The 24,371-nt window shown below is 43.2% G+C and overlaps 1 protein-coding gene and 1 long non-coding RNA gene across 3 annotated transcripts in view; both read left to right on the forward strand.

Moving 5' to 3' along the window:
• LOC147654342 (uncharacterized) overlaps positions 1-18,300 on the forward strand; it is a 49,441-nt gene extending 31,141 nt beyond the window's left edge. Inside the window, exons 2-3 of the long non-coding RNA XR_015284983.1 lie at positions 12,381-12,455; positions 12,572-18,300. This is a non-coding gene — a long non-coding RNA (uncharacterized LOC147654342). The remainder of the gene's footprint in view (positions 1-12,380; positions 12,456-12,571) is intronic.
• The window catches only part of LSAMP (limbic system associated membrane protein), a 977,049-nt gene that overhangs the window by 35,475 nt on the left and 917,203 nt on the right, over positions 1-24,371 (forward strand). The gene's annotated exons all lie outside the window — the stretch shown is intronic.

Here is a 24,371-nt window from a genome sequence, read left to right on the forward strand (position 1 = left end):
TGACAAGCCTGCTTTTCTAGGGAGAGACTGCAGTATTTAATTTTCCTCTTGTGAAGCAAGATAGTCTCCAACCTGTGATCACTCTGGGACTGCCCTCAGCACTCCAGGGGCAGGGCAATTATGCAATTGCTCTTGCAGGTTTCCCAAAGCCCCTGCCCCATGCTGACAGATCTATTGCTCAGTGTTAAATTTTGCCCAGGCACGTGTAATCATTTTTACCAATGCAATATTGTGAGCAGGTCATCAATTATTGTTTTCAAAAATGGTAACAAGCTTCTAGTTGTACTAATATCTCAAGATCTTGAGGAACCATCACCCACAGCTGCTCATTTCCTTTTTTTTCCCCACCATTGCCTCATACCTTTTTTATTTTTTCAATATTTAAATAAGTTGTAGTTTGCTTTGTTCTTTCCCTAGTCTTTTTAAAACTATGCTCACAAGGCAAAATTAGTAGCCTTATTCCCTATGCTGTACTCATTAAAGCTTTGACCTTCTTAATGCTAAACTTTGACTTGAGAGGGCTCTCCTGGCTTCTTCACTGTCCTGTCACATGCAGTCTTTAATGTCAGGAGTGCAGAAATATTTTAATTCAAGTCTCATCTAATACAACTGTGTGCCACTTTGAAAGGAGATTTTAGGTGTGTCAAAGATGCTCATACCTCCACTTTGACATCATACACCTAGATAATGAGAGAACCTAATCCTTAGAGCAAATCAAGCTATGAAGCAACTGAGTTTTGTGGGAGCTGTTAATTGATTATTACAGCCACGATGGTTTGGTTTCTTAAGTGACTTAATCTGTGTTTGGCTAGGTTTAAACAACCACTCATGGAAAGACTGACAGGCAGTATGGCTGTAAGATCATGAAGGGCAGGAGACTATCACTCTGCATGTGCCTTAGTGTTGTGCAAGATCACCTCAGCTATTTTGGGAGCAGAATAACCCTGTGGGAAGATGTCCTGTCAGATTACTTGGCTGCCTGGAGAAGCAGAGCACAGTAGCTTGATCAGCAATGCTGTACTACTGTGTCCACACTTTTTCTAGGACCTAAGTTAAATCATTCTGCATGGCACAGAAATCTTTGCTGTCCAGAGCCTAGGGCCAAACAGCTCTTGCCTTTAGACAATGCAGACTATAAATCTTAATGAACCTAGTTTGAGCTCCAGCCCTTGTAAGAAATGTGACTTCGCATTATATTCCTTAGCTCACAGCAGACAAATAGCTGACTGCTTTCACTGGTCCTGTGCAGGGTGTAATTTGATTGTTGTTTGGCTGGGGGGCAGAGGGTTGGTTGATTCACTGTTGGTTTGGGTTTTTTTTTGTTTTTTTTTTTACTTAGTTGACTGATGCAAATGAAGACAGACCCAAAGATTAAGGCTGAAGGAATTGACTGTAACATTTGGCTAGCATACACAGACAGCCTGTCTTTTGCCTGGGGAAACAGAGAGATAGGGAGCATATAGACTTTATGTAAAACCCTAATAGGAATTGGACCTAGGAACTTCTTATTCCCAAGGCACTCTTAAACTCATTATTTCACCTCTCTGTTAACCCCACACTAGTTTTTCCCACCTTCTTGTTGTTTGCAGCCTTGAAAAGAACACTAAATCTAAATTTCAGTCATTATTTGCTATATGTTATCTCATGATCCCTGTTGAAGCCAGAGCTAGACTATTTTAGGCATTCTAGCTAAACAAAGAAGGAGCTACGATGTAGTTGTTTGGCTGATACCGCATGTGATGTCTCCAGCAGAACTAATAGCTGAACCTCAGCCTCTCCAAAGTATCTCCTGTGTTGCCAGGCAGAAGTCCATCTTCCCTTGCTGTTTCATTTCAGTTTTAATAGACTGACAGTACTAAATGTCTGCCTCTCTCCCTCCCTCCCTCCAAAACACGTCTGCCCAAATTAATAGTCTGAGAAGATTTGAGTGTACATCCTTGCCCAAGATTTAAAATCCCTGTTTACCATTTACCAATTACAATTTGAGCTGCTTTTGCCTGCCTGGCTTGGGAAGTGTCATCCAGCTGTCTTGTGTTTTCACTCATCTTGTCTGGTAAGGTGCAGTCCCAGCTGGCCAGCACCTGGTTCTTGTGATTTTCCCTGAGCATTTAGTATGGCAGATCAGATTGCTGAAAAGGGAGCCATCAACTGGATTGAAGGAGAATCCCAAGGAGTGGGAAGGTTTGCAAAGATAAGCTTAAAAAACAACAAGGAACTTTTCTGAAAGCAATGACAGGAAGTTCTGGGCTTGTACACAAGAGTACGTTCGGATTTAGTCTGGCTTAAGTGGGATGGAAGACAAACTGTGCTTGCAGCAGCAGATGAGCAGGGCTTGGAATACAGAATGGGAAAGTCTGATCTGAAGCTGGTGATGAGAAATGTATTAAGCATATAAAACAGCAGTGGACAAATGAGGACAACCACTACAGAAGGACCGTAGAGAGATGGAATGTGAAAATATGTAACTTCCTCCTGGGATAAAAAGCCAAAATACAATTGTCAGTTTGGAAACAGTAAAGACTGTGGATCAGTATCATAGTTCTACAAGGTGCTTAGTGCTCTAATAAAACTCTCAAAAAAGCTTTTGCACTGAATGTCATCAGTCTTATGGATAGGAGGAGGACTACTCCATTAGGCGAGGACATGGCTGATCAGTGTAGTCTCTTACTGAGCTGAAAGCCCTTGGGTCCCATTCTCAAACTGGCACAGCAAGAATAGAAAGAGCAGCAAAGCAGGCTGTCTTATTCCAGGAAATCATGTCAATCCATCAGCCAGGGCATGTAAAACTGTACTGGCTATGGATACTTTTAGAACATCTATCTCATCTTTTAAGCCTAGTCCCACACAAACCTCTCCATCTTTCCTGTTCCTCTCCTCTTGCCATCTTGCAACAGGCTGACTTCTAGCATCCAGAGATGTTTGTGTTTCAGCTCATCCTGTGAGATGATGGAGTTGGATGTATCATGAGAGGTGGCGAATGACAGCAGGGAAGCAGTGGAAGGATAAGAAAGGAGGTACTTTTTTTTATTTAATTTTTGTAGGAATAGCTTGCAGCTGTCTAATGTCTTTCCATGAGCTCTGCATATGGAGAAAATAGTAAAATTGCCAGTAGGAACGTGATAATGAAAAAATAAAATTTTTCCCCTTTCTGTATCAAATCTGTCTGCAAAAGAAGGGAGGGCAAATCAGTTAAAGAGGGCCCCTGCCACCTCCCTAGCATGCTGCAGGGCCAAGCAATAAAGTAGGAGAAACTCTGCATAGAAAAAGCATCCCAGTGTGAAGCAGAGGAGACTCTGTGGGCAGGGGTACATTGGCATTAGAAGCTTGATAGAACACTCATTGGCATATTCAATGCGTTGGCTTTTTTGGCAAACGGCTGAGCTTGGATTAATAAAATGTTCAGATAAAAATCAGGGTTTTATTAAAGTGTGCTCACACAGCGGCAGCGCCCGGCCAGGCTCCTGGAACGTGAGCTGGAAGCCTGCCAGCTGAGCGCTGGAATGCTGCTTATCATACCTGATAAGGAGCCCCTGCTGTGCCAGAGTGCCAAAGGGAGCACGGCTGGACAAGAGGAGGCGAAGCTGGCAGCAGTCTGCCTGCTTCTTGCCCCAAGCCTTGTTCTGAGCTCACTGGCCCATAAGGGTTTGCCCATAAGGGTTTGCCCCCTATATAAATCCAGTGCACGTTGGAGGAAAAGCACACAGGCTTCCAGGAGAGCAAACAAGGCCGACTGCTCGGGTGGCAGCTCCCCTCTCCTTCCTCTGCTCCCCCCGCTTGCCGTTCCACAGCTCACTCCCTGCTGTATTTGAAACAAGATTTGGTCTTTACTTTCTCTCTTCTGTGTCGTTTCACTCAGTTTCAGATCTCAGAGCTAATTAAAAGGGGCATGGACTGGGCTTACGTTTTTTTCTTCAGTAGAGAGCTGTTGGCAGAGTTTCTGAGCTGCCAGAAATGGGGACTGTGAACAGAAAGTTGGTACCAACTAGGGAGTGAGAAGCCAAAAGCTACTCTAGCTCCTCTGAGCAGGGAAATGAATAAAGCATAACTCTCAAGTCCTTCAACAGATAACGCACGGGCCTGCAAGCGCAGTGTGTGTCACTTTCTTCCTTACATGCTTAGACTTTGCATTGCACTGAACTCTCTCAGCCTGTTCCTACTGCTTTGTATTTAGAGAATGTTCACGTGATCCTTGTCTTCTCCACCATATTGCACTCTTTCATACCCTGTGTGGGAAAATGTGGCAAAATCAGCTTTCTCAGAATATCAGGCTCCTCCAACTTCCTAGCAAAAATGGCTCTCAAGCCAATTTGGAGAATAGCTGAATAAAGGAAATGTTCAGCTTGCTGTATTACCAGCTTACCTCTGTGGATTGCATTTGTCCAGTCTTGTGACTTGTCAGGTCAGCTCCTAAGCGGTGACACTTTATTTTTCAGGCAAGGGAGGAGAAAGCTGTTGTTGGGTTAATTCATGCATTCAGGAAAATTGTAGATGATAGACATGATATCGGCATGGAGTGTGCTACTCTGCAATAATTTTTCTGGCCAGCTTCCAGCATGTATTCTAAATGTGGTGCAGAGAAGTAGAGTAGCCTTCTGACATCTTACTTAGACCATTCTTCTTGGCATAGCTTTTGGCATTTTTAAGAAAACAGTGCTGTTCATCCTTTGTTTGTCTTTAAACTTGAGGCCTGTTGTGCCCCTCATTTCAAAAAGCTTAAACTAATATTCTTAGACTTAGTATGAATTACAAGAGCTGCCACCTTTGTTGAATAGCTCCAGCATGGCATAATGTCCCCCTGGCACTAATTAACATTTCCCAACTACGTCCCCATCCGAGTACCACATCTTGTGAGTCACCTGCATTGGATTATCAGCAAATCTTCTTCTGATTCTCTGATTCAAGAACCCCAGCTAGGGGTAGGGCACGGGAAAGACACTGGAAAGCAGCAGAAGCTTTGCCTCATCACAGAAACTGCTTCTATGCTCATCTCTGCAACTTCAGTGAGGGCTGCACCCTCTGGCATAAATGATGCTGGCATTATTCTCCTTCCTCTTATTCTGCACCATTGTAAAATTCCTGGTGAATTGCTGGCTTTTCCTACACCATCCTCTAGGATTCATGTTGTGTGCGTGTGCAAGCAGGGGGAGAGCTGTTAACGTGCTTGGGATTACCGTGTATCCACACCACTGCTCAAAGACTCTCCTCAAAGCTGGGCAACTTTCCAGCACCTCATCTGCCTGCCTGCTGCATCACTGCACCTCACCCCTTACCTCCCACTCTCTCCCCTCCACTGCCCGCCCCCTAAATGCGTTTGTGCTGACGGGCCCATCTTTCCTCATCCACAGACAGGAGATGTGATTAGAGGGAATCTAATTTGTTTGGAGTGCTCTGGCGACGGAAGGAAATTATTCTGCAGCAATATTTGCAAATGCATTCATCATGGAGTCCCTGGCAATCCTTCACTGCAAGCTGATGACTTTGTGATCTTCATGAAGGTCTGATTAAAAGTGCTTTCTAATGATCAGCCCAGCTACCCATCCTGTTATTTCCCTTGTACACCAAGACAAAAAGAAGGAATGAGGATGGAGGCCAGTCATGTGCTATCTATCCTTTCTCCCCCCTGAGTCCAGCCTCAGACCTGGTCTGATGACACTGAACTGCTAATACAGTCTGAGGTCCCTCAGTTTTCTGGTTTTCACCAGCTCTGTAAAGAACTGGCTTCTATTGTGTTCATTATATTTGAGTCTTCCACCTTGCCCAGTGTGAGGAGCAGTTTTTGCATAAGCCCTGAAGCTCTCTCTGCACCAGAAGTTCAATCATAGATACCATCTCAACTTGACTGTCCTGCAAAATGAGTATAGATCCTTCCCAACACCAGAGCTCCATCCCAACCAAGAAATGCAAGGGATGGTGGCAGGGCAGGGGAACAGGATCCACTGAAAAGGAACAGCTGTTTAGGTAGGGCTTGAGTGGTGTAGCAGGCCCTCCCTGGCAGCAACTTCCTGAATATTGTGTGGCAGCAGGGCTTCTCTCTCATCCTGTGATCCCCCACATCAGCCACAGACATCCTTAGCCAACTGCATTTTGGATGAGAGTCCAAGAACTTGTCCAAGTTACACAAGAAGAGAAACTGGGATGCATCAAAAGCAGATGCTCAAGACCAGCCACAGGAAAGCAAAGAGAAAAAGGTGATTATGTGAATTGTACACAGGCATGTGAGACTTGACAGAGACATCTGATGTCTGCAAGGGTTGAGGGCATGCCTGGTAGACTTCACCTTTCACATCCAACACTGAGAGTACGTACATCTTGTTTTATGTTGTCTGCGGCATTTGTTTCATTTTAACGGAACTAAGCAGGCCTCTTTATGAGGTGAAGTCATGAAAATGCCAGCCCAAAAAAAGCAGATAAGAAAACCAGGCCAGAGTAGAGCTAAACTGCTGTCAAGTGTTATTCCAGTGACCTGAGCAGCATACAGAACATGTGTAAGCCTGGACTTCCTTTCATGGCTGTCTGTGGCTTGACACAGTCGGGTATCTAGTTACCTCTCAGACTTGTGATTTTGATCCTGTGAGTGCATAACAGATGCTCTACAGTAGTCTTGTGTAATAACTTTTCTATCAAGCCCACACTTTGATGGGAAGGTATCCATTCCTAGGTGTTGCAGTAGGTCCCAATCAGCAGTGAGGCTATACCTGTGCCCCTTTTGGCTTCAGTCCATATGATTGTGTTGGAGCCCCTGTCCTTCTCTTCCTCTGCTAGCCTCTGCTTCAGGGTTCTGATCTGGGTTCATTAGACACGTACCAAAATTACCTGTAATGGTGTGCCCTAGCCCAGATTTGCAAAGCCCAGCTTTACACCATTTTGTGATGTGCTTCCCTTTTCCTCTTGTGCATCCCCTCTGGCTGGGGAGGTTTGGGTCACCTTTGCTTACTCCACTCTCTTCTGCCCTGACTGGGCACTGTGATTGTCTCCATCCATCTGGCTCGTGATGGTGACTCAGGCTCTCTGTTGTGCTGATCTGTGCTGCAGCTGTGCACTGGTGGGTTCTGCCGCCAGACTAATCCAGCATCATCCATGACATGCCCTTCTCACTGCTGCATCTTGCACAAACCCTGTGATGCTTTCTTCGAAGGCTGATATCTGCTCCACTGCTGCACACGGCTAAACCAGTTCAGTTTGTGTTACTCTAAGCCCTAAATATTAGTCTCTACTAAAAGATTATTATGTGTTTCTTTTTTCAAAGTCCTAAGAGGATAATTGCAGCCCACCATAGGAAGAAGCATGGATGGCATCCTGCTGAGACAGCTTTTGCCCCTCTGCTTGGAGGTGGAGAGGTCATTCAGAAGGCCACATTTTTGTGCTTGTGCTGAGGACTTTTGCCCCATATGGGTTTCCTTGTCTTTTCAGTAGTATAATGCCGCTATGGTACCCCTATTTGGTCAGATTGACACACACACACATACCCAGGGTCTGGCTAGCTCAGAGGCCCCAGTACTGGGGAACTGTTGAGTATGAGTAAAAGCAGTTTGCTGGTTATTATGTCCTGGGGTAATAGAATTTATCAGTGTTGTATAAACCCCATGGAGATGTGGTGATCTATGTATTCTTTAACAGTAGGGCGATTGTTAGTGACCCTATATGCCCTGGAGAACGTAGATTCTGTGCAAAGCACATAACCCTGAACTGGCAAAGTCCTTGCCTTTATGGCTCTCATACAGTTCTGTTCACATCTAGCCTTGAAAAAAATTTCTTGACTCCTCTTGAAGTGAGAGTGTATGAGGTTGGGAGGTGGCTCTGAAGCATGAAGGAGGGAGGCAGGAGGAGGACCAGCTAAGGAGAGTTCTCCATGTGGCTTAGGTGAATGGGGAAGCTGTCAGTAGGCTGTGTCACTGCATCAGAGCTGAATTAAAAATGTGTCTGAAGTGTTTCAGCTCTGCCTGGTATCACTTCTACCTTTACAAACATAGTGCTTGTTGAGAGCAATTGCTTTCCCAAGATATTACTACAACTCAATGTCTAAACCCCATGTATTCAAAATGCCCCAGCACTTCACTTCTTTCTGTCTTATGCTGTTGAGGGTTTAGGTATTTTGGGTTTTTTTTTTTGTTTTGCTTTGTTTGTTTTGTGTGTTTTTGTTTGTTTGTTTTTTGGTGGTTTTTTGTGTTTTTGTTTTTTTTTGTTGTTGTTGTTTTGTTTTTTTTTAAACACCTGGAGTAGACTCCTAACAGCTTGATTCCTCAGATCTTGGGGAAGGTGCTAGGAGTTACTGTGTGCTCTCTCACCTTCCTCAGGGTACAAAATATCTCACATATCTTGACATTATCAAGAGTTACATTCTCCTCTTGCTTTGAAGAAAAGAGGAAATGTCCTTTGAATAAGGATGGAACGTGCTTATCCTGTAGCTGGTGTTCTCTGACTTCTGTGTCTCATCTTCCCCACACCCACAGAACTGTGCTTCCTTTAGGCATGAGGGTCTGGACTCCAAATTAGTTTTCATGCACAGCTTTCTCTAATGCTTAATGGAGCTGTCTCTTATTTCAGGTAGTTTCTGTGTTGCAGGTTGGAAGATCATGCTGACAGATGGGAAATAAGATGTAGAGGGAAGCTGATGCTAAACCAGAGGGAGAAGGTTAGGCACTGCACTAAACCAGGTGGCCAGGAGGTGCTCTAACCTCTCCTTTTGCTAATCTGTCTGTCTGGATGAATAGATATGAGGTTAAAAAGGCAAATGTCTCTACGTATGTGGATTTGCAATGGATGTAGTAGCAGCAGCACCTCCACCAGGATCTCCTCTATGTTATCTACTGGCTTCTCCCTATTGCAGATGTGAGTTCGGTATTGCAGGAGCCACTTTTAATGCTGAAGGCTCTGCTTGTTTTAAAGTATAAAAATGGAGGTGCAACATAAATAGCAATGAGGAAAGCTGCTAACTTGTTTGGACCATTAACCAACCTTGAAGTTCTGAGGGATACTCCAGTGGGCATTTTCTAATGCTTTATATGTTATATAGGCAGTCTTCTAGCTAAGTTGTTATGCAAGACTTATCCTTAGTAAAGTTCTTTTAGCAGAGGTATTAGTTCTTGATTTGCTGTGTGCTGCCTCCACATGCCTTCCAGGGAAAGGGAGCTAAGGATTGACTAATCAGTTTTTCTCAGTGGAAATGGATAGAGTGCTGTTGAGTGGTGGATCTGCAATCAGGGTTTTGGAAATGTCCTTCAAGAGACATCACTTCATGAACCAAGACTGAATATAAGAAAAAAACAGCCAAGCTTGACCAGGACTATTCTAGGAAAGGTGTGAAGCCAAAGCGACGAAGTGAGCAATGTGTAGAAGCAGGGAGAAGCATATGTATCTAAAGTCAAAATTAAATAGTCTAGCAATAATTCTGCAAACCCGTTTCACACCCACTCAGTCCCTTGCTGGCAAATATTTCTAGCCACATTACCATCACTGTGCGGATTAAATATAAAGAAGGATGGTGCAGCAGAGTCAACTTTGCTAAGAAGTTTGGAGGTTCTACATTTCCATAAGTCCTGAAGAGAAAGTGCAGGCAGAGAAGTGATATTGCCATAAGCCTGGCACCAAAGGAAGATGCATTAAGTTGGTCTGTGGATCTTTGCTCTTGACCAAACAGGACTTTTGCCTCTCGTATGCAAAGTGACCTTGGGGCACTGGATAACTGAACAAAATTTGATAACCAAGTCCTCAGGTTGAGGAGGGTAGGATAAGGATACACTCAGTAAGAAGGGTCTCTCACTGTGCCCTAAACATTTCATTTATTTATAGAAATATGGTTTTCTAGAGAGCTCTAAGGACTACTGAAGGCCACGTGTGGTTGATTACAAACTCTGGAAGAAGTTTTGTCGTCAGCCACCCAAAAGGTTGCTGCCCAACTTGTCTGCAGCTACTGACATTCCAGTAATTTTTATGCTCTCCCTGATGTTTGGATGTACACTGTAGCAGAAGTGGAGTGTGCTCAGAGGCCCTAGGTCCCACCCCTGTCAGCTGGAGAGAGATTACAGCCCCTCTTTAGATCCTTGACACAAACTGGAGAGGGGTTTTCCCAGGACACTTCCTGCTGCCCACGTCTGCCCAATTAATGGCCAAGGAAGAGAAATGAATTTGCATAGGTTGAACTTCTTATGTGCAGAAAGTGTTCCTGCAGGGAAAAAGAAACATAGAAATGTTGAAAATGAACTTTTCTGGGAAGGAGAACAACCTCTGTTACAGGAAAAAAACTGGGTTTTGCAAGGGGGCATTTGAAACAAACAGTTTAAAAATCAATGTTTTGACTAAAAATATTTCACTTCTGTTTTTCAGCTTAAAAAAAAATAAAGAAAAGGAGATAAAAAAAATGATAGCTGGAGTGGAAATGCCACTTTGTCACATTTACTTTTATTCCATTAAAAAAAAGTAAAAAATAGGAATATGACACTTTAAAGCAAAATGGAGGAAAAAATTGACACTTTGAATCTCTTTCAGACTTCAGTGGGAAAGCTGACGGCTTTTTGATAGAAAAGACTATCTCAAAAGAATTTTCAGCTGAAATTCTGTGAGCAGAAATGTTAAATTTTTTTTTCCCAAAGAGTTTCTGGAAAAAAGAAGGCAGTGCAGCTTGGAAATTGGGTGTTGTATAGGGACTACTCTGATGTGCTTTAATATGATATTCTGCTGCAGATTGAGCTTTTCTTACATACACACATAAAAAAAAAAAAGATGGAGTGCACCATCTTTTAAAATATTCTTATTAAAATATTCTACATAGGTAGGAATGGGCAGAAACAAAATTGAAGAGAGCTAAATGTGCTTTCCCCATGTTTAGGAAAGCTCAGGAGTTGAATTCAAGAGTATATTTATAGCTCCTGCTAGAACACTGTCCAAGTTTTCCCTTGGAAAGCATCATTTCCTTGATACTATAATTTTGTGAAAAAGGCTTGCAGAAATGCTCAGTTTCAGGTAAGCTGGAGTATTTTATTTTGATTTGCATTTCACAGAGCTGCAGACATGATGGCTGGGACTGGCCACTGGAGATGACAAAATCTGGCCTCCTCTTTATATACTACTGCTGCTCTCATCAGATCAGGTCACTATGGCTTTATCTAGCTGAGACTTGACAAGGTTGCAGGTCCTACACTTTGAGTACCTGCCTGCAGCCTCCCTGATACAGAAATTCTTCCAAATGTCCGGTCCGAATTTCTGCATTTCAAACAAAAAGTCTGTGTATCAGCAGCAGAAACTCTCTGTTCTTATCAAAGCAAGGGACTTCAGCCTCAGTGAAGAAAAGGATTCTCACACTTCCTAAACAAAATGGGTTTTTAGCAGTATCTTTAGTTCACAGGAAAGCCTCCCATCTGAGCAGGTTTCTTTCCTGGTGGGGGGGCAGGGTAGAAGTGAACTTGTGGCATTTTTCTTAAGGAGAAAGAAAGGTTTTGACAAGTTCTGACAGTGTGATGATTTTAGGCATAAGCATAATGGAACATGCTGATCAGAAGCTGAAGGCAGACAAATTTGTACTAAAGAGGAGGCAGAAGTTAAAAAGGATGATAACAGCTGGTCTGACTGGGTTTATAGTAGACAGAGCTTCAGCTGGAGTCTTTTAGGCAAAACTGGATACCTTTCTAAGAGATGATGTAATGCAAACAACTTTCTCCACAGAGTGCTGAAAGTGCTGAGTGAGTTGCTTTCCAGTCCATGTTATCCTGGAAGTTGTATTAGCTCAAATGACCCCTTCTGGCTTTATATGTGTTTCCTGTCGCAATATCAAAAGGCATTAAGTGGTGATGGGGATGCTATAAGTGCATACAGCAGTCCCTGCTCCCAAGGGTCAGCAATTTGGGACTGAATAAGAGCTAATTTCAGACCTCCTCCTTTCTTTCAAGGCCTGTGAAAGGAAAGTGCCCGAGACCAGGATGGAGTTGAGGGGTGAGGGTTGCTGGAGAGAAGGAGGGGAAGGTGTGTTTGAAAGAGTGGTAAAGGAAGGTCCAGTGCTGCATGTGTCCCAGGGAATGGGGGAAGGAGACAGGAGGCGACCAAACAGGAGAGTGGATGGTGATTCCTCAGTGTTCAGAAGGAGAGTGATGCTATTCAAAGCAAACACCAAAGGCAGAGCTGTGTTGTCCCTCTGACTTCTTTAGTTTACTTGTGGGATTTGGGATTTTTTTCTCCTGCTTACCTCTCTTCTTTCCTTTTTTTCTCTTCCAGCTTTTATTTTTTTGCCAGCAAGCTCCAAAAGCCCAAGGTGGTTTAATGCCAGCTTAAGTGCCTTTGATTTGTTGTCTGAAGGCAGGTTTGTGAGGGCCAGGGCTGTTTGCTGTGGCTATTTGCTTCCCATGAACACGCTCAGCAGCCTGTGAATGTTTCTTTTCTGTTCTGCATAGCTGGTGTGTATCTTTGCCCTTGCAAGATGAGAGAGAAGCAAAAAAAAAATACCTGAGAAAGTGGACAAAGAGCAAGTAAGAAAGGAAGAGGGATCAGCAGAGAGATCTGCAGGGAGAGGTGTGAGAAGGGCTGTGGGTAACGCGTTGGCTTAGTTCAGAAGCATTCAGTTGCATTCACTGCCACCTTGCAGGTGTCTCAGCTGGGATACAGGAGACTCAGACCACAGAAGAAGCAGGATGAAACCCTAGCCTGGGACTTGGGAGCTGAAGTATGAGCTTCCTGCTTTTCCACAGGTCTTTTCATTTTATCTTAAAAGAATTCATTAATTTTGCTGTGCTTTAATCCTTGCTCTGGCAATGAAATGCTAAACTAGAAAGGCATTCCAGGATATCAAGTGCTACAATATTGCTGTAGGGCTGAGGTCTGTGGATCCTCTTATCTTCAGATATAAACCCTGGTGTCTTTGGAGTGAGATGGCCACCAGATGGAACTTGAGATCCTGATGATTTGAGGTGTTAAAAGTACTTTCACCAAAAGGCAGGAAACCTGTGACCTGGAGGTGAGCTATGCCTGGATAAAGCCTCGAAACAAACTTAATGCTTGTACTACCAAGCACAGAGAGACAAAGTGATGCACACTTGGGCTGGACACTTGGGCTGGCACAGCTATTTTCCTGAAAACCTATTAGTTTTTCAGCAGCTCCTTTTACAAAGCTTTTTCTTCCTCCAAAATCCTTTCTGGAGCTGCTTCCAAATCCTGTCTTACTTCAAAGTCCAGCCTGCTGGACAGGAATCAAACACAAACTTCCCACTTGGCCCATCCTGAACTCAGAATTTATTTCTGAAGTAACCTTTCTGTGGCTTCCTCTTCTCTTTCATGGAAAAGCAAGTGTCAAAGCAGATTAGCTGATAAGGATTTTGATATCTGCCATCAGAAAATAGGTCACAGTCTTCAGAATTACTTCATTTGCAATGAGAGGATTCTGTGTCACCAAAATTAGTCCAAAACATTTGTTATTAAGCATGAAAATCAACTTGGTAATGTCTGTTTTTTTTTCCAGAAACCAAGGACATAATCAACCTAAAAGTCCTCTGTTTCTCCTGCCTGTTCATTTGCTCTCTCTGTGGTTCAAGCCTGTATTGTATTTATTCAACCTTAGGGACTGCAAGTATTCATGGTGAAATTGCACAAGCCATGCTGTTACATTATACAACAAGCACTTAGACTGCTATTTCAGGGGTATCCAGCCTCCTCTGTTGCAGCTTGTATTAGGTTTATAAGGTACACCCACCAGTGTGTGCCCAGCATCATCTAAATTAGACAAACAGGCTGACATATTTCCTCAGGTCATATTGTTTGGCTTTGGCAGGGGTAGAGAATTATTTTTACTGCTCACCCACAAATAAAAGCTGTTATAGAAAGCCAGCATATAATTGTCTTTTAAGACACATGTGTGGGTGCATGTGAGGACTTGTACATGTCAGGCATTAAGCCTGTAGGTTGGATGCCCTGCTTATATGGGCAGGCCTTGTTAGTTGGCAGGAATGGTACAACTCCACCAGAGATGGACACATCACCAGGAAGCTCCATGGTGGAATTTTAATGATGACTTCAAGGGTGCTACCCAGGGTACCCAGCTTAGTTTTCTCTCTACACCTTCCACATGATGGCTAAAGCTGGATATTTTTGCTAAAATAGTCTTTTTCAGTACTGCCCTAACACTGGAGCTCCTGACTGTGAGACTTTAGAATCTTAATAATAAAACAATAAGCCCCCTCTATACTGGCAAGCTGAAAGCTTTGCCTCTAGTGGAGAAATATGATTATTTTTCAAGGAGGGATTTAGAAAGAGTACACCATAACTGCTTCTAAAATGACCTTTCTCACAGTGTGAAGATGCAAAGTAATGCATCCTCCACTTCTTCCTAGGTCACAGATGAGTCATCTAACTTTAAACATTAGGAGAAAGGCCAGCCTGAAGTCCATGTTGGCATATGTAGCCAAACTCAACCAGAGCTAAACCATTTACCTTGATTGACAACATCCAGTAATGCTAAAAGCGACTGTGTAGACAATGAGGGGCCAGGCGCCTCTCTCTCATCCTTGGGTAAAGATGTGTGTGTTATGTTTCCTATCCAGCATCTTATTTTGCTCCTTGCAGAGCAGAAACAAAAATGTGCTTACCAATTTTCTTACTGCAGACAAGGCCTGAGGGACAAAGCATTGTTTGGAAAGGCTGTTCTCTGTAGAAGCCATATCGATTCTTGGGGCAGAGGGAAGGGGAAGAGACAAAGCTATTCCCTCTGAGAGTAAAACGACAATTACCATTGAGATATTCAGCAAATCTTGTCAGAGGTCTGAATGCAGGGGGTCAATTCATCCTTTTTTTTGTCCCCACTGAGTCCTTGTGCATTGTATAAGCTTTCAGCCTAGTCTGCCATATGAGAAAAGCCCCTTCCTGGGCTGGGACAATGAGACCTAGCACAGCTGGTACAGAAAGTACTGTCAGGAGTGGGAGGTCTGCAGAGAAATTGGAGGGTGCACAAAATCAGGGGAGGAGAAGGGATGCTGTATCTTCCTCCAGAATGGGCGTATGATGTGAGAGAGACCCAAAGACAGAGCTTTTATTTCCCACTTCCCAAGCGTTCCCTTCCGCGCGCAGCTGCAAGATCTGTTCCCCCGTCAGGTAAAGCCAAGCAGCCATTGATTGGCAGCCACATGGAGCAATGAAGGTGGATCAATGTGAATTGGATTTTTTTAACTTTAAATAAAATTTGTATCGGCATGAAGTTAATTAATAGAGAGCTGTCAGAGGGCTCCTTGGCACATCAGTGTATTAGGAGGCAATGATACCCTTCGGGGAGGTGGTGGGAGGAGGCTGGAGGAAAAGGGATTCAGCTAGCAGCAAGCTGAAATTAAAAAACCAGGCCAGTCTTTCTCTTGGTCCTATTTCAACATTTTTTTCATCCTTTCTTCCTTCCTTTCAGATTGCTTTGTCTTTACTGATGCATCTTCCCATTTTTCGGCCTGTTGTTGTTCTTGTTGCTTGCCATCCGAAATCCCTTCCTAATGGAAATGTTGCTCTGTTGACTTCTTGTGCCAGCATAGCTATTTCTGGGTTTGGTCCTTACTCCACTCACACCCTCTTCTCTTTGGGGGAGCCATGAGAATCCAGCCAGCAATGGCAAGGCAAGGCTGCAGGTGTGCTGGCTACGAGGTGTCTTGTGTACCCTTCGGCCCTAGGCTTGCCAGTGTACGTGTTCTAAGGCAAGTCCTGAAAAAGAGCATCTCTGTTCTAGCAGCCTCTGGAGGGAATGGGGCAGGCAATGGGATATGGATTACCTTTCAAGGAGAAACAGCACATCAGTCTCACAGGTTCCTCTGTAGCCAGCTGGGGGTAGACTTCAGTGTGTAGAGGGACCCAGGAATAACCCCAGCATCTCCTGACGAAGCTTCATAAGGGCTCGAGGTGTGTGTGTGTGTGAGAGCAGGCATTTCTCATGACCCTCTGAAGGATGGTGCCTTGAAGGGCCTGATTCCACTTCACTTTTAATTAAACTTTCCCAAGGAACAGTAAGACTGGACCTTCTCTGTGAGGCAGGTGGTGTTTGGGAGGCCCAGGGTTACAGGGCAGCCTGGCTCCCGCGGGGCCGGTTCATTGCATCAATGATCAATGTCTCTTCGATGCTGCCTCTGACTCTGAGCAGGGACATGACGGAAAGACAGAGAATGGAAACCAGATGCAGTTTCCATGGCAACACCCCAAAAAATGGGAGAGTGACTGGGGGTGGGGATAATTTAAAAAAAAAAAAAGGGAAGAAGAGGAGCCTCGTAGAGATTTAGGTTTCACACATCACTGAATGAGCTTTGATGCTGGCTTGCCCAGTGCAGGAAGATGCTGCTTTATTCACTCACTGCATTCTCCTGCATGAGGAGCAGTATGCAGGAGACCACCTCAGAGCCTGTTCCAGCTTCAGTACCTCCCTTTAGCCAGCACAGACAGGAGCAGGGCACCAGAGCCCTTCAGCACACTCCCAGTTCAGGGCCTGCACATGCCAGACGGGACGAGCAGGGTGAGACCTCCCGGTTCCTCTAGTCCCTGTCTCTTCCTGAGAAGAGTGTGTTAAGAAATGAAGTGGGAGAGGCAGCTGGGGGACATCTCAGAGCTGCTCCAAGCCCGGTTGATTGGTGAGGTGGGTAGATCAGGGCTTAGAGCATGTTCCCAGGCATAGGAGAGCTTCCAGCTCCTCTGGCAGACTGTGGAGGAGCCGAGGGTAGTACTTCCAGCCTTTCCCAGCAGGAGGCACAGGAAAAAAATGGTATAATGGAGCCGGCTTTGTGAAAGGCTTTCATCTCCTCAGAAATTCTCCTTTCTGTGATTTCCATGCATGCCCACTTATCCCATTATCTGTGTCAGGGGGAAAACAGAATCATCAGCAGTCGTGATTTGTATCTCTTAAGATTTTCTCCTCCATGCTTAAGCGAAATCCCCTCTTAACCACTTCTTGTCCTTGCCTTCATAGGTTAAAGCGTTTCAGTTCATGGTTTTTCTTATATTCTTCCTTACTTTAGAGTCCAATCCTGTTGCTGCCTCTTATAGCTGCTTTTCTTAGGCTCCCAGATATGACCCAACATAGAGTCCAATAATACTGTATACTCAGACCTGGATCAATAAAGCTTTTAGGCGCCTAACTCCTCGCTTTGGTGCTTTACTCCTTCACATCTTCCCTGTGGAGCTGTAAAATTCCCATTTTACAGAGTGGCACACTCAAGTAGGAGTTTGCTGATGCTAGCAGAGGAAACTGTGAAAGAGCTGCAAATATCATTCAGCAGCTACTATGTCTGTTTGAAAACCTTAAACTGTCTCCCTGTGTGCCATGAGTTACTAATCATAACTGCATAGGGATCTTGCAGGACTTTCCTGTTATCCCATAGGTGTAGCTGTGATCCCTGCCACTGGAGCACACTTTCCTGAAAAAGGACCTGCTGAAGAGAGTGATGTGTTACATCCAGTGGCTACTTGAAATACAAAATCTAGATCACATTGCTCTCATATTTTGGAGGTCTTCGAAGCTAAGTCAAGGCTTACAGCTCAGCCATGGTCTATAATGGCTGCTGTTGGTGATTCCAGATGTCTGCTCTGACACTGGGAGTTTGGCCCAATTGCCTGCTCTGGCTCTTTCGTCTGCCGAAAAAGGGGTTGGGTCATAGCATTTGTTGTCACATCAAGCATGTGGTGGGTGGCCTGAGCTGTACCAAACCTGTAAAGATAGGGCAGAAAGGTTGGGTTCCTCAATTTATAGTGTTGCAGTGAGGTGCTTGCTTTGAAATGTGCAGGTTAAGAATAGGCAAGTATAAATAAAAAGTACGCAATGGTTACAGAATGTGAGTGTGTGTGTGAAGATCTGATCAGGATCCAAGGTGCCAGTAAGGTCTGTTCCTATTGGAAGCAGGCTTGGTAATAAAACTGCTACACTTGAGAACTGCAGCAAAGCACCAGCTTAGCATTTATTCTCAATGAACAATACCTTGGCAATAGTTTTTCTTTTCTTCTTTTATTTTGCAAAATCCCTTACCATATGTTTAGAAGAGATGAGGTCTTACAGCTTCTTATTTCTGTGTGTTTCTGGTGTTACCTATAGCAGAAGTGGCCTTACAGAAAGCTGTGCTGTCTATGTGGAAAAGGGATGTCCCTCTGGCTGGAGGTGTAGTTTGTTCGATGGTGCTACCGTGCAATTATGCATTTCTTTTCTAATGAGATCGTTAGGAGTGCAGTGCTTGTCACTGATTAGAAGTTCCTAGAATAGAACTTGCTATTTTCTTCTAATTACATTATATAACAGTGTAATTCACAAGGATAGTAGTTAAGACAAAGTATATGGATTTAGGAGATTGCTTTCTGGTTCTGTTGTGATTTTTTTTTTTTTTTTTAAGACACTACCGCAACCTTTTTGTGTGACATTTGGGTAAGTCGCTTAATATTCTCTGCAGCTGAGATCCTCAAAAAGTAAATAGACACGTAGATCATTAAGTATCTAATTATCTTAGAGGATATGGACTTCTGTTCCCTAGATGCCAACTGGGGGGATAACTTCAGAGATGCACGTAAAGCCCTTTCGGATACCACAGTAAATATTAGAAAAGCCAGTAAATAGTAATGTGTGTATTATAGATCTTTTTTTCTGAAATTCAGCCTGTTGCCATAATATTGGTTGTTCATGGAAATTAAGTGTGATATAGTTCAGAAAGAGACAGGTCTAAGTTGCAATCAAGTCATCAGCATGTGGAGTGTACAGGATGCAAAGACTGCATAAAATAGATGAAGCTGGGAACAAGTTTGCACCTTTTTTTTGCTGTAGCTGGAAACTGTGTTTCCTATCAAAGCTTATACATTTGAAGAACTTGGGCCATTATCATAATTTTCTAAAGAAGCAGATAGGATAGGGGGAAGTAGACTGTGAAAGATCTAAAATATGAAACAACTAGATTAAAAAAAAGGAAAATGAAAGAGAAATAGAGTGAGCTAGGAACCACTGATTTTTAAAATACGTATATATTATATATATAAAAATCAGTGTTCTATTTCTCTTTGTTCATGAATTTTTACACACTTACAGAAAGAACCCTGGAAAATCTTCTGACACCATCTGAGGTATTTGTTACAATGGAAAATGTGCTCGGTTGGTATGATAACATCAAGGTCATTTGTTAATTATGTGGCTTTATCAAAAATCTTGTTGAAAGTACTGACTTTCCAATGACATCCAGCTTAACTTGTATCCTCCTGAAGAGGAAATCATAGCAGACATTCTAAGGCCTTTGGACAAAACTGCATTGCTTATTTAGGAGGCAATAGTTTTTCAAGCAGATCTGCTTTAACCTTGAACCTGAAGGAAACCAGTAGAATTTACCTTCACCTGCTCCAAAAATAAACAATAAGATTAGAACCAATAATAATAGCAGAAATAATGCACAAGTGATTGGGGGTATAGGGCTCCACAGGACCTCTTTGGGTCATCAAATCCACTCCTCTGGTATTGCTGGCAATCATGTTGTAACCCTTCCCATAAGGCTTGAGGACACAGAAGAATGTTGGCACACACTTATAATAATCAACCGTCTCTGTTCTGAAGGGCTTAACACCTAAACCCACCCTGTTGTAAAGAGACCGATGACACCAGGAGAGGCCCAGGGGACAGAAAGGACAAGAGGTGATGATAGATAAGTCTGCTTAGCTGTGGCAGTTGTGAGATGGAAAAAGTTACATGCTAGCAACACTATTCCTAACTTTAAAAAACTGTGTCTCATGTGGCAGATTTCTGAGTGCAGGTTTTTGCAAATGAAGTAGAAGGACAATATGGTGGCAATGTGATCCAGGGACTTGTATGGATAGACAGGACTGGTGAAAAACATCTTGGTTCAGTAATGTATCATGCATTGTTTTTCCAGAGAAAAGTTATGAGACAAAAGTTGCATCCTACCTCTTAATTTCTGGGCTCTTTCTGGTGTAGAACATCAGGACATTAGGACATTGAATTATAGTTGAACATTTCTAAGATGTTTTCTTGCCTACCAGCTGTCTGCTATGGGTTCTTAGCTACCTCACGTGCCAGCTAACAATTTACTGTACTCAGTGCTGCTTTCGCTGTGGTTTTGCCTCAGTGGGAGCGGATCAGACCCATAATATGTGTTCACAGTCTCCAGACTGGATCATGTCCCAGGATGGATGTCTGCAGACCCTTGCTGAATACATCCTATAGAAGAATTTAGTCCAGAAAGCCTTGATTTCTCTTGCTTGAAGCCCTGACCCTCAGGACTCTATTTTCATGCTGTACTTTCATTTTGAAAAATAGCTATTCCTTACTGATGAGCTTTCCTCTTCTTCACTGGCCTGACAGACACCATCTTTCCTTCAAGGGGTGTTAATTAAATAATTGCCGAGCAATGCTTCCACCCAGCTATTGTTCTTCAGCACTAAATCACTTGCACGTTAATTGAAACTTTCTTTTAGTTCTCTTTCTCCTCTTTTCCCTCCAACCCCCAACAAGGTATTTGCCTTAATTTGCTTTCCTGGGTCTTTTTTTCTCTGCCTTATCCTTAACTTCAGGCGTTCTCAGAGGGCACCTAAAGTTCTTTGGCTATGCAGTTTTGAAATGTGCAATTTGGCAGCAGCATGAGCCTAGGATTGAATTAAATTAACTTGAGGCACTCTGAATTTTTTTTATTAAATTACTTCTTTCAAAGTAACTACAGAACATTCCACTTATTAATTTTTTTTTTTTTTATTATTATAAAATGAAAGGAAGAAAGGGGAAAAAAAAGACATAAAACTCAGGAAAAGTCTGGAGTCAGGACTTGTTTAGTTTTTAGGGTTTTACTCTTGCAGACTTCTCTGTGGCTTTATAACAAGCTTCTTCATTTAGAAAGGTTACGGGGCTTCACAGATCTCCTCCTTCACTTTTGGCATGCATTTAATAGCACACTAGTTTAATATGTGTAAGAACAGCCAAAGCTTATTTGAGCACCACTATCATCTGTTAAGGATCCTTCAAATCCACATGCTTGATTGTCATGGAAAGTACGTACACCAGTCAGGCAGGCATTTCTATTGTCAGAGAGCTCAGAAGCACTGTGAGACAAGACAGGCCATAGCAAGAGTCTAGTCTTTTGTGCCAGTGTCAACATACAAGGAATTCCTAAAAAAGGATGAAAGAGGCACATCAGCAATGTTGGGGAAGAGAGTTTTGGTTGTGATGATGACAGTCTGCTGTTGAAACCCATATCTATTGTCACCACCTGACTGGTGGTGATATTGAAAAAAACTGAGATTTTGTAGTTATTTCTTGGGTTGCCCATTTCTGGCTGTGGGTGATTTAAGGAGATGTGTTTTTTCAAAGTGGTTTTGTAGCTTATCACTACTTAGTATGGTTTGAGTGTTGGATCTTTGCTGGCCTTCCTTATTCTAGAAGGGAATTCAGCTGTGCAGTGGTCCTGCCCTCTCCTCATTGCCCAGTCAGAAAGGCTTCTAGATCCCACATGTGAGTTACATTTTAAAACAAAGCTGTTATTATCTTTAACAATCGCCCTAAGGCTGAAGATCTAAGGACTCAGCTCTATCATGAGCTGAGATGCTGTGTTGAGATGTTGGAATGTTTCATGTGTGATGGCACCAACATTCTCAAGGTCATGCAGGTGGTTTTGTCCTAAATAAAATTGGGCATTGGCTTTGTCTTGTGGCCAGGGAGAAGGTAGAAATCGGCTTGACCCAGAAAAAGGTGCTTGTAATGGCATTTCCTCTAGAAGCTATTGGGACAGAAAGAGAATATTATGATTTTGTACTGCAGCAGTGAAAGCACCAGAGGTGCAACAGCTCTCTGTCACAGCAAATCACTTCTGCTCTTCTGAAAAGGTGAGAGACTCCTTTCCCTGGAGATGGATGTGTCCCTTCAGAGAAAGGAGGGATGGAATGGGCCAATTTGGTTCTCCTGGGGCCTTAATGAACTGAGGGCTTGTGAGTGTGAAGCACTCTGCACCACTAGGCATGGCCAAAACCATGATGTGGGTGCTGCTGACTGCATGACAGCAGCACTGTGCCACCCGGCCCCAGTGACAGCCTTGTGCCACCCACCTGCAGGGATTCAGGCACCAGTGCAGCTCTGTCTGAAGGGATGGAATATCGACCCCTCAGCTGAATGAGATGGGGACTACTGGTGAAAAACTTTCTCACAGAAATGGCTTTAGCTATGGGGAGCTGCTGAGGGAAAAGGCTGTGCTGTAAACAGCTAAGGAAAGAAAAAGGAAGATTAGGAATTAACGACCTTTTCCCTGTCTTGTTCTCACTCTCTCTTTCTCTCTCTTTTATTCTGCTCCTCCCCTTCTTTCAGGTATTTCCTCATAACCATTTTGGAAGCCAATCTCTGTGCCATTGGGCTTTTGATTAAAAAGTTCTCATCAGCTTGATTTTCTATTCTTTCCATGTGCTCCTAATCTGTTCTCTTGAAGTGAACCAAAACCTGAAGTACATAAATATAAGTTGCCAGAAATGGATTTAGATTTTTGTATCTCTAATCCTATCTGTTTGTATCAATACCTAGTATTTGTTTCTCACCAAGAAATGCCATTTTCTGTAGGAAGTAGTAAATCGGAGAAATGTGACTATGGTTGTCTCTAAGGAGAAAATAACAAATTGACCCATTTCAGCTCCTGTTTTCCTTGGAAGTAGAAGGACATCTCTGTGTCTGTGTGTGAGAGACAGAGAGAAAGGAGACTGACTGGCTAGAAAACACGTTCCTGGTTTGTTTACTATAATTGATGAGGAACAGTTTGACCTGGAGAATCAATCTTGTGTCTTACTCCTGATAACTCCAAAGGACAGGAGAAATCAGAATTAAGCCACTGAAGCAGATGAAGGAAGGAACAAACAAGGGGCAAGAGCAGGAGAGGAACAAGTGTGCAGATTGTCCCAGCTCACTGCATTTCTAGAAAGACTCAGCAGTGCAAACATGGATTTCCAAGAGCACAATGTGATAATTGACCATCGAACTCTACCTGAAGCTTATTTCAGAAACCAATTGGATATCATTAACCAGAGCTTGTGTTTTCTATGTCCTTTCTAAATTTTCACTTCATACTTGAGTATTAGGAAGTGGTAAATGTTTTAGTTGTGTTGCTTTTTGTTGTGTATGTCTTCCAGTACAGATATACTGATGAGGGTGTTATTTTGATGTATCTTTTCCTTTTTATAGGCCCAATATTTTCAAAACTGCCTGCCTAGCTATGATGGTTTCTACAATGAAGAGAACAACATGGTCAGAACCCTACAGATAGTGGAAAAACCAATATAATCTTGGTATTGAGGATTGCTCTTGTCTTGGGGATAGCCATCCCCCACAGAACTTTATAGCCTTCACTAAAAGCTTCAGACATATTTCCCTACAGTGCTAAGTGTGGGCAGTGTGAATGCTGTCCCCAAGCATGGCACCATAATGTGCTGGAACAGAGAGCACGCTGCACCTGTCCAGTATCCATCGGGGGGATTCCGGTGTCTCTCCCCAGTTTTGCAGAGACAGGCATGCAGAAACTTATGCTGAGGACAAAATGGGGAACATTAGGAGAAAAGATAAAAGATCCTTTGTAGGGTAATGGTCACTCTTTCTGTTCTCCAACCTATAATGCCTAAGTCATGTCTTTGTAGCAGTATCATCTTGATAACAAACATCCTGAAATGCTCTTGTTCTGTATGTCACTTAAAATCCCTCTTGTGTTACATACTTGCATGTGCACACAAGTCTTCTGCAAAATTTGATTTTGAGATCCTCACCAGCTGAGTAGAGACAGAACTGTATCACATTGCATTATTCCTCTGTGGACTACGTGTGCCACATGTAAGAAACACTCTTGTATGACTTTTTTAGGTGAAGCATTAATTTTTGCCTTCCTGTGTCCGCAGGTTCAAACAGACTGCAAAATGTGCCATGGCTGCATCCCTAATGGAGTCTCTGTTAGATCAGGAGGCAGAGTTAGTTTCTTCAAATGAAGTGAAATAGATTTGGGTTGGGACAAAGATTGATTGAGTAGGGGAAGTTGAGAAACGCTGGTGGAATATATTTACAAAGGTTTCCAGGAAACGGTAAAGAACAAAACAAAATCTACTTGAAGCGATATTTTGGAACGAGTCCTAGGAAAGGCAGGCTTGCGGGCAGAGTGCAGGGGAAGCAGTCAAAGATGTATAATGAAACATGCATTCCTTCGGTGTTGAGACTTTTTACTTTGTTGCTTCAGTATCCCTTCTGGAACATGCTGTGCAGGAATATGCTTTTGCTTTCTGCTAATTAAAACATCTGGCACTAGTTTACAGAACTCTGGCCTTTAAAATATTGGGAAGCAGGGCAATGCATTTTATCTTGAATAGCTTGATTTGTTATCTGGTTTGAGCGCAGGAGCCTCTGCCCAGATTATTTGCTGCCTGCACTGATTAAAAAAAAAAGAGAT

Source organism: Cyanistes caeruleus, chromosome 3 (genome assembly GCF_971803275.1).
Source record: "Cyanistes caeruleus chromosome 3, bCyaCae1.hap1.1, whole genome shotgun sequence".
In the NCBI taxonomy this organism is placed as follows: Eukaryota; Metazoa; Chordata; class Aves; order Passeriformes; family Paridae; genus Cyanistes; species Cyanistes caeruleus.